Genomic DNA, 10721 nt, shown 5'->3' with positions numbered 1-10721 from the left:
AGATCCTAATAACATATAAGGATATATGTATATGAACAATTAGTCTTTAAACAACTAATAAACAAAGTCAAGACACTCTAAGGCATGACAAACACTTTGTATAATTGTTATAAGTGCTAAGGAGTGCATCTAAGTGTTGCAGGGAAAGGCTAGTATGATTGGGGTTCAAGGAACACTCTTAAAATGAGTTTACTCCCTAAGGACCAACAACCCTTGAGTTTACGGTCGTAAACTCCTAACCTTTTGACCATTTGTTGGTTTGAAGTCTTCTAAGCTATTCCAAGCATTCCTACTTCATGATTTAGCCTTAGGATGTGTTGTGTGGCATCAAAACACTCTTAAATGGAGTTTACGGTCTAAGGACCAATTCTCCATGAGTTTACTACCTTAAACTCATGAGTTTACTACCTTAAACTCCTATGTTTGGTATTTGGCGGTTTTCAAGTCCTTAGCTAAAACATGGCAATAGTTTAGGTTAGATTTAGACATAAGGAACAACCGTGGGACATTTATGGGACTTTTACACCTCATTTGAGGTGTTTACGGTTTTGGGAGCTCCCCAAACCGTAAACACATAAAAATATATGATTTTGGTGCTTTTTTTGTGATACACTCATCAAGGATGGATCTAGACAAGTCCCTAAGGCATTGTGAAGCATCTAGACACCCTAAAGCACCCTAAGACACTATATTTGGTGTTTACGGTTTTGGGAGCCTCCCAAAACCGTGAACACCTTGTTCTTGGTGTTCTTGGGACTTTTCCTTGGTATAAACATGTATAGCTAGCTTTAAATGACTCTAGGATAGAAGTACTTAGATTGTGAAAGCTTGAAATGAACTTTAAGTCCAAGAACACTTAGTGTGTGTTCTTGGTGTTTTTGGAAACTAATCAAAACACAAAAATGGATGGATTAAAGGATGTACAATCACTAGATTAAGCGATATAGTAACTTGAAAGGGCTAGAAACACTTACTAGATTGAAGATTTTGAATAAAAACTTGGATGATACTTGAGAGGATATTTTGGAGTTCACTCTTTTGACATTTGGTGAGTAAACACAAATGACTAACTTTTTGGGGAGTAAACTCATACATAGGTATGAGTTCACGGTTTTTGGGTGATTTTTCAACCCAAACATAAAAGTTTGGTCGGGAATTTCTAAGACGCGAGGTGTTTGCGGTTTTTAAAATTCAAAACCCGTGACGACACTTTCTTTCACCCGTTCGTTTAAAAATAATATTAAAATAATCAAACGAACTTTATATTTCTTAAAAATAAGAAATAATGACATTGACTTATGATACGAAGTGGTTGAATTTTAGGGTTTGACTGAATGGAAATTTCGGGTTTTCACAGACTGTGAGACTCCAAGGAGTGCCAACATCTATAATCTTGGATCAGGATAGTAGATTTACCCCACGATCTTTGGCAGTCACTCCAGAAGGCAAGGGGAACACAGCTAGACATGAGCACTGCTTACCACCCTCAAACTGATGGCCAAAGCAAAGGAACCATCCAAACACTCGAAGACATGCTCCGGACTTGTGTGATTGATTTCGGCAAGTCATGGGACACCCAAATGCCCTTGATTGAATTCTCATACAATAAAAACTATAACAAAAGTATCAATGTTGTTCCATTTGAGGCCTTATATGGTCGCAAATGCAGATTGCCTTTGTGACATCTCCAAAATCACGGCCAGAAAAGACCGGTTTAATTTATGCTTTTAAAATGATTTCAGAGTAATCCTTTGATTAAAACAGTTGCGGAATTTGTTCCCAAAACGAAATATGATAAAAATAAGATTTACCAAAGCATTTCTTAGAGAAATGTATTTTTCATTATATTACAATACTTGGGATGTCATGTTCCGATAAACATACCAAAAGCATAACCATTTCAATACTGACCTTACAACAGATAAATATAACAACGGGTCTATAATCCAAAAATAACTTGACAAGTCATCCAACTTATGCTCCAGCGCCACTACCTGTAATACAAAGAAACTGAGTGGTTCAGGCTTGGGAGCCTGGTGAGCATACAGGGTTTTCAACCCACAATAAATAATTATATTTAATTCTACCAACCAACAATAACCCAATTACCCATTGTCGTTATTCTCACTTTACGTCCCTAAAACAACTAACACAAGGGATCTAGTCTTAGAATATTTCATCGGGGCGACAACACATGGATTCGGGGGTTTCCCGACAATATATGTCAAATAAGGCAACCATGAGGGGGATGGAGTATAGCGAATGAACACCCAATTTCATTAACACTTACAGGTGGCAAACCTACTAGCGTTCCACAAGATTGTCTAGAAAAGTCTGTGGTCGTCATCTAAACTCCGCTAGATGACTGAATAAAAAACAACATCGAGGCCTCTCATCTGTTTATCACACAACTATCTACCCATGTTCTACCCGACATATTAGTAGATAAAAATATATATTTGTATACATAGTTTAAAACCTGTATAGCATTCTCATTCAATACATATGCCAAGCAACAGATGAGACACATACACATAACATGTATTTCATAGAGAATAAATCATATATATGAGATAGAAGAAAGTGAATATACATTCACACATATAACAACAAAATATACATATAACACGTATTTTGTATAAAATACTTCATAATTATGCGTTAGAAGAAAGTAACCACACACTCACTTGATCAGAAGATGATCGGACAACACTACGACTTGTAGAAGTAGTATTCTTCGGTAGATCTGGAAGATCTTCACAAAAAATGGACTCATCGCAGGCAGAGCTTCGACTCGGGAATCTCACTTCTTAGGATCTTCGGGGCTTCGGGACTCGGGAATGATATCGGGGCTTCGGGATAATTCTTGTACGAAAAACGAGGTAAAAACGCGAGAGAAAGGGAAGAAATGATCAAAGAACTCGGCTGCCTTCGCATCCCTTTCATAGGGGCTGAACCACCGAATAAAGTTGGGCGTAATTAAGGTTACGCAGGGCGTAACTTGGATCAGCTCGCTGACTCCCCCCCCCCCCCTTTTGGATAATATCGGGCATATTTAAATTAAATATTGAAAATATTTAATAAACTTCAAAAATTCATATCTTCCTCATATCAACTCCGTTTTCGACGTTCTTTATATCCCCGCGTAGGTGAGACTATGCTCTACAACTTTCGTTTAGACTCTGTCGGCTAATTTTAACTTTATTTTTATTATTTATTTTTAGTAGGCCGGGACAGGAAAACTCCGTTATAAATTCATAACTTCTTCATTCGACGTCTGTTTTCGCCTATCTTTTTATCGTTTCACTACTATCGATGAGATCTTCGATTCTCATTTAGATTGTTTCGGCTAAAAATCGTTCGGTCTCAAATTGGGTATTCAGGCTGCATACTACTAAGTCGAAACTTCGAAAAATCATAACTTCCTCGTACGAAGTCAGATTTGGGCGTTCTTTTTATGAACGCTCTCGGTTTAACGAAATCTACAACTTTCATTTAGATCACTAAGGTTAAATATCGCTCTAACGTAAATTTCACTTTTTACGTCATTCAACGTTGTTGGTTCTGTCGCGAAACTTCGACAGGTCATAACTTCTTCGTTATAACTCAGATTTCGACATTCTTTATATCTTCGGCATCCTTGTTTTGACCACTACATCTTTATGCAAAGATATCGGGCTTATCTCACACTTTAAGTTTGATGCTTATTTTATTCTTAATTCATTAAATTATAATAATTAAGAAAATAAATACATAATTCACATAATACTCAAATATTTCATCATTAATACTTCAAAAAGAGTGACAAGGTTAACCTAGACTATTACATTAATGATAATGCCTAGCCTGGAAACGCGGACGTTACAGCCTCTATGTTAGGCTGAGGTGGGTGACACCCAGCTAGCGAAAGGGCAATCACCAAGAAGCAGACTTATGGGACCAAAAAGCATTCGCAAAACGATAGTGAAGATAATCCAAATCAGAGCTCGACTTCAAGCATCGCGAGACCGACAGAAGAGCTATGTTGATAAATGACGAAAGCCTTTAGAATTTCAAGTCGGGGATCGGGTGTTATTGAAGGTCTCTCCCTGAAATGAAATGATCCGCTTCGAGAAACAGAGAAAACTGAACCTGCGGTACATTGGACCATTTGAGATTCTTGCATGAATTGGTCCAGTGGCTTATAGGCCTCAACTGTATGCAGAGCTCCGCAACGTACACCCCGTGTTCTAAGTTTCAAATTCAAAAAAGTGCTTATCCGATGAAACTCTCGTCATTCCTTTAGAAGAGATCGAGATCAACAAGAATCTCCTATTCATCGAAGAACTTGTCGAGGTTATAGATAGGGAGGTGAAGCGTACAAAGCAGAGTCACGTTCCAATTGTGAAGGTTCGGTGGAACGCTAAGCGTGGACCGGAATTCACATGGGAACACGAAGACCAAATGAAGCAGAAGTACCCTCACCTATTCTCTCATCCGTGAACCTATTTTTCGAAAGAATTTTGGGACGAAATTCCCTCTAACGGGGGGATGATGTCACAACTAGCATTTTGCTAGGAAATTTTGTGCTCGTGTAAACGCTATCTATGATAATACTTGTAACTCTAACTTGATGATATGCACTATGTTCATTCTATGATAACAAACTTAATCAAGACTCACTAGTGAAGTTTAAAACCTAATACGAAACATTTCAAAGGGTTAATTATTAGTTGAAAACCCTAGATATCTCGATTCAAGTTCATTATAGACTAGGATTTTGTAATTGGGCCAAATGGACCGACAAACATTCAACTCGACCGTTTTGGGCCTAGAAACCCTAATTGGGCTCTAATTGGACCCACATTCATAAAACTAAAACATTTTTGGGTCATTTGGGCTTAGAATTGTCCAAATTACCCCTAATGGGCCATGATGGGCAATAAACTCCATTTCTTTGGTTCTAATGGACCGTGAATATCCAAAGGGGCCTGATGGGCTGAGAACTATACAATTGGGCCTTAAAATATCGAGGTCAAGCATGTACGGCCCAATCTACTTATCCTTTTCTTCTCATTTTTCCTCACATTTGGCCCAACTATGTAAAAAAGAAAAAAAGGAGGATAAATGAGGTGCCACCTCATAATTACTTAAAGGATTTCTATGCTAATTACCCTTTAAATAAACAACTAGTCTCATGTTTCCAAGCATCTATCACATCTCAACTTCTCACTTCTTTTTCCTTCTTCCTCTAGTCTCGGCCGAACACCTTCATCACCACCTTCAATTTCTCTCAAAATATTTCAAGAACTCTCTCAAGAATCACCCTTTTTCTCTCCAAAATTCCATGGGTTGGTGTGTGTATTTCAAGAGAACTTCATCAAGAATTCATCCATTTTTGTAAGCTACTCTCAACTCAAGAAGTTTAACTTCAAAATTTCATCGAAACTTGTTACTTATTAACTCTAAATCCTTGATCATGCTTCATTTGAACCATCTAAGTTCAAAAATCATCTCAAGGAGTTTTCTAGGGCCGAGAATCACATCATCTTCTCCCATATCTTCATCAAACCGAAATCAACAAGCAAGGTGAGTTCATACCCCCCTTGTTTTCAGTTTTTACATATTTTTTTTTGGGGGGGGGAGAATAGAAGTATTATGTGTAGATCTATGTATTTATGCATGTTATGTGTGATATACTTGGTTTATGTTGTGAATATGTGGTGAAACTTGATAAATCCTGAAAACTTTAGCAAAAATGGGTGAGATTCATAAACTAAAACACTCTAGTCATCATACTACAAAGATAAAAGTGTTATACGTGCTTAAGATGAGAAAAACAAAACAAAAATCTTGTATAAGGATCATTTTTGACAAATAAACAAAAGTTTGAGACAATTGTGACACTTTCGGTTTTATAAGGATAAAAAAGGTCGCATTTGTATAAAAAACGAGTTTTTATAATAATTATATTTTTCATACGGCAAAAAGTGTAAAATTTTAGCATTATGGGCCTCAATTTGGGCCTTGCGGCTTTTTGGGCACAAATTGCAAAAATATCAATTTTTAGGGATTTAAAATGCTATCTAATCAAAAGTTAAGCCAAAAATGTTAATTTATTCAAATAAGGGCTGAAAATGTAATTTTATGAAAAATGGGCCGAAAATGCCCTTCTTTTTAAAAATAGGTTAAAAATGTTATTTTTATAAATATTGGGCCGAAAACGTTACTCTTTTAAAAATTGGATTAAAAATGTGATTTCTTATATAAATGAGCCGAAATTAATAATATTTTATTAATTGGGCCAAAAAAATGACCATTTATATGTATTTGGGCAAAAAATGTTAATATTTATGATTTTTGGACCGAAAATGAAAACTTTTAACCTTAAGGGATTTAAAGTGTAAAATTTTACATGTAACACCGTAAAAATTTTAACAATTTTTCACTTTTGTAACCCATAAAATATCATTTGGAAACATAAGCAAATCGTTATAACAACATTGTATCAATACAAAACCCAAGATCAAAACATATATAAAACTCCAGTATGCGTCTATGTGTATCAGTGGGGCCCTCCAGCCCTAACTCTCTATGGGCCCTCTGACCCTAACTTTGTGGACTCGAAAGTCCTAATTCTGTGGACCTGAAGGTTCTAACTCTGTAACTCTGAATCATACATAGCACATAAATAACATGCTACTACATTGGCACATAACTCTAGAATACTCTATCACATAACTCTGTTACCACACTAGGTAAAGTATAGTGATAAGACTCACCTCAGGCGTCTCGGTAAATCTCTGACTCGGTAGGAATACTGCCTAGTCTCCGCCTATTCACATAAAATAAATACTAGACTCAACCTGCCTTTGGCACTCTCAGGAGGGAAAAAGGCTATTTTACCCTCCTCTCAACACAAGTACTCCATTGACCAAACCCTAAAAGTCAACGGTTACACTTTGACCCTACTCGCCGAGTGCACTCTAGTGACTCGGCGAGTTCACACATGTCCTTTACACTTTGTCCTGCTTGGCACGCCGAGTCCCTCCCTATGCTTGACAAGTCATACTCGACACGAATCGCGGGGCCACCACAACTCAACTCGTCGATTCTCAAGAACAACTTGGCGAGTGTCGCCTTGAACTCCAGTCCTCAACTTCCTTCTGACTCACTAAGTCACCCCCAACTCAGCAAGTCTGTATACTGAGCAATTTATGTGAAACCCTAACCCTACTCGCTGAGTCTTAAGAACAACTCGGTGAGTTCATGCCATGCACAAACTCTACTGGCCTCCTGAGGTCAGATTTGTTTCCCTAAATCAAAGATATGGCCTTCCCAAGCATGAATGTCATGTAAAGCTCTAAAATTGATGCTTGTATAACAACAACAAGGCATCAAAAAGTGATTTAGTCCCAAAAATGGCAACCTAAGTCCAATAACTCCAAACTAATCCATAAAGCTCCAAGGGTTAAGGTCTCTGGGCCTCTTTGAGTCCAGATCCAAGGCACAAACTCGAAGAGGGACCATTTGCTCCACATAATCACTCTCCAAAGGGGTTAGAAAACCCTAACTCCATAGATCAACACCAAAACTGAAGGAGGTTCGAATTGTTACCTCAAAATGAAGTCTCTAAATCCCTGGAACTGCTAAAATCGCACCTCCCCTCTTGCTCTTGCACTTCCTTCTTGCTAAACCAAAGATACAAGGATCAAAAGTGTCTTCTTCTCCCTTACAACAATTTGGCTCTCTAAGGGTTCTCTCAAGGGACTGGTAGCCGCAATGAGAGGCTATAAGTGCCCTTATATAGGCTCCAAACCCGGGGATTTAGGGTTTCATTAAACAATGTGGACTCGCCGAGTCCATTCATGGACTCACCGAGTCCAAAGCAAATCTGGATGAATAGTCGCAACCCTACTCGGCGAGTCTACGCATCAACTCGCCGAGTTCCTTCCCATAATTCAAAATAATTAAATAAAATAATATATACCTGGAAACCCGACTGTTACATTACAGGTGACTAAAATTGTATATTTTCAGTTTGATGGGCCAAAAAAATGCCTTTATTACAAAAATTAGATATTTGGTTATTTTATAAGCCTCGAACAAAAACAAAACAACGAAATAATAACAAATGGACGATATACTTCGATAACATGTTGTTGGGCCTGATATTCTCGTTACATGGCTAATGGGCCCTAGGGGCTCATTTAAATGTATATTGTGCCTAATATTTTCCATGACATGTTTAATGGGCTTTGCGACCCATTTACACGTTCATTTGGGCCTGGACTATGGATCACATGTTTATTGGGCCTTAGTGGCTCATTTACATGCCTACTGGGCCTAAATTACCCTTTTACATGTTTAATGGACCTTCGTGGCCCATTTAAATGCTAATTGGACTTGGACTGAAAATCACATGTTGAGTGTAGGATCATATCATGTAGTTATTATCAGAGTCTCCTGGAGGGAGAGCAAGAGTTTATGTATAGATCTATACGGGGTGACCCCCCAAGCCTTAGCTGTTCGCTATAGCTAGACTAGGTCAGTCTAGGGCGATAAACCTTACTTACATCAAAACCGGCGTCTGAAAACGCCAAGATAGGCGAATTAGTCATTATCAATCATGGTTGTAACGACTCACTTAGAGACTAACTCCATCAAAGATTTCGGTATATTTATACCGATCTTGACGATACTAAAAGCATACATACATCAATACTCGGTCTTGGGATTTTATGATTACGACACTTCTAATAGCAGAAAATATCGGATTTTCTGGGTTGAATACATTATACATTACTTTCTACTTACAACAGAAAATATAGGATTTTATGGGTTCCATTTCATACACATTTTAAAAACAGAAAAACACACATGCAATAATACTCAAATCGACACATCATTTACAAAAATGGTTTTTTACAGAATATATCAAATTTTCTGGTGGTGTACATATCATACTTTTTGTTAAAAATGCTTATGAACTCACCAACATTATATATGTTGACCATTTTCAAAATAACTTGTATTCTCAGGTAATCGTTAAGCAGGGAATCTTCAAGTGTGGATTATTTTCGTGTAATGTCAAACATCATACAATTATTATTTTGGGATATGTAATCTAAGACAAAATACTTGATGTGAACAATATCAGTTGTATTATGTAATGTTTGGTGATGATTGTGTTATGTTAATGTATATTCATTGTTATGATATTTCAATTTATAGTCACATGAGCCCTCGGACGTTTCTGCCGTTTGGTTCGGAGGTGTGACAATAATAAAGAATCCACAAGATACAACAACCCATGTCTTCTGAAAGATTAAAAAATACATATAATATTACACTTAAATAAAAGCACAAAAGAATAAAAGAAAACAATGTAAGAATGATTATCATCAAATTACCTCAAAAGAAAGAAGGAGGCAAAATGACGGAAAAGGAGCAATTTCATGCTTGAACCGAGCCTAGATATAGAATGGAACCTGTAAAATCGTAAAAAAGAAGAACTACAAATGAAAAAAAATCAAAAAGAAAGTCGGATCCATATATGTTAAGATAATCTTTAAGTCATAGAAAGCAACCATATTTGGGTTTCATATACTTAGTTGTTGATATATAGGAACTTAGGGTTTTCTAATCAAATAGTCGATATCTGTATAGAAGAATGAACCAAAGTTGGAATTGAGTTTCGGTATAGAAGTCGATGACAAGTAGTTGTTATGAGAGGGGGAAACGAAGATGTCAGCTGACCTGGATGACAGCCATGAGGGATCAAAAGGGAAATCTGGTGTCCTTTAATCTCATTATGAGTGCCTCAATTAAGTGTCAATAGAAGAGGAGTCACAATCAAGACAATCAATTCAACAGGATGAAATTAGAACAATCCAAACAAAGTCTGCGACTCGGTAGGTAGACATTTCAGATGGCCTGACCAGAGGCGACGTCAGCTGACTGGAAAGATGTAAACATGGAGCGATTCTTAAACGTTTTTTAGATATTCGAGGCATGGGAAGGAGAAATCAAGAACCGATGAATATATTATCAAATAAAATATTACCTTAATCCACTTTCAAATAAGTGTATGACGGTGTATTGAAACATACCTACATAATAACTGCACGTTTGAAGGAAGCTCCACATGTGACCATCAATGATTCAACTATTTGAAAAGGAAAAGGAAAATTTAGGCGGTGTGAACCAAAGGCCTCAGTGTGAGGTCACGATGACCGGGTAAGAAAGTTGGAAAGGAGCTTACCACAGTATACAATACAAATCGCCGCCCACTTCTTATTGGAGGATGGAAGAGGTTATCGATGTAGATCTTAGTTGAACTCGTTAACATATAGGTAATGGTAATGATATATATATATATATATATATATATATATATATATATATATATATATATATATATATATATATATATATATATATATATATATATATATATATATCCATTTCCAATTTTCTTTTTGTTAGCTTTACTTAAATATTATAAATTGATAGCATTATTATTTTCATGTCAACCAGTATTTTAGAATTTTAGATTTCTAGAATCCAACATATCTAATCATAATGATGACATTATTGAAATATTGACATATCGTGTGACCATCATGTTACATTTTAATATTTGTTTAGCATGATGATAATATACCGTATCTTTATATATATATATATATATATATATATATATATATATATATATATATATATATATATATATATATATA

Source organism: Lactuca saligna, chromosome 6, assembly GCF_052625555.1.
Source record: "Lactuca saligna cultivar CGN05327 chromosome 6, ASM5262555v1, whole genome shotgun sequence".
Taxonomy (NCBI): Eukaryota; Viridiplantae; Streptophyta; class Magnoliopsida; order Asterales; family Asteraceae; genus Lactuca; species Lactuca saligna.
The sequence above is the reverse complement of the archived record's forward strand: the minus strand, read 5'-3'. Positions refer to the sequence as shown.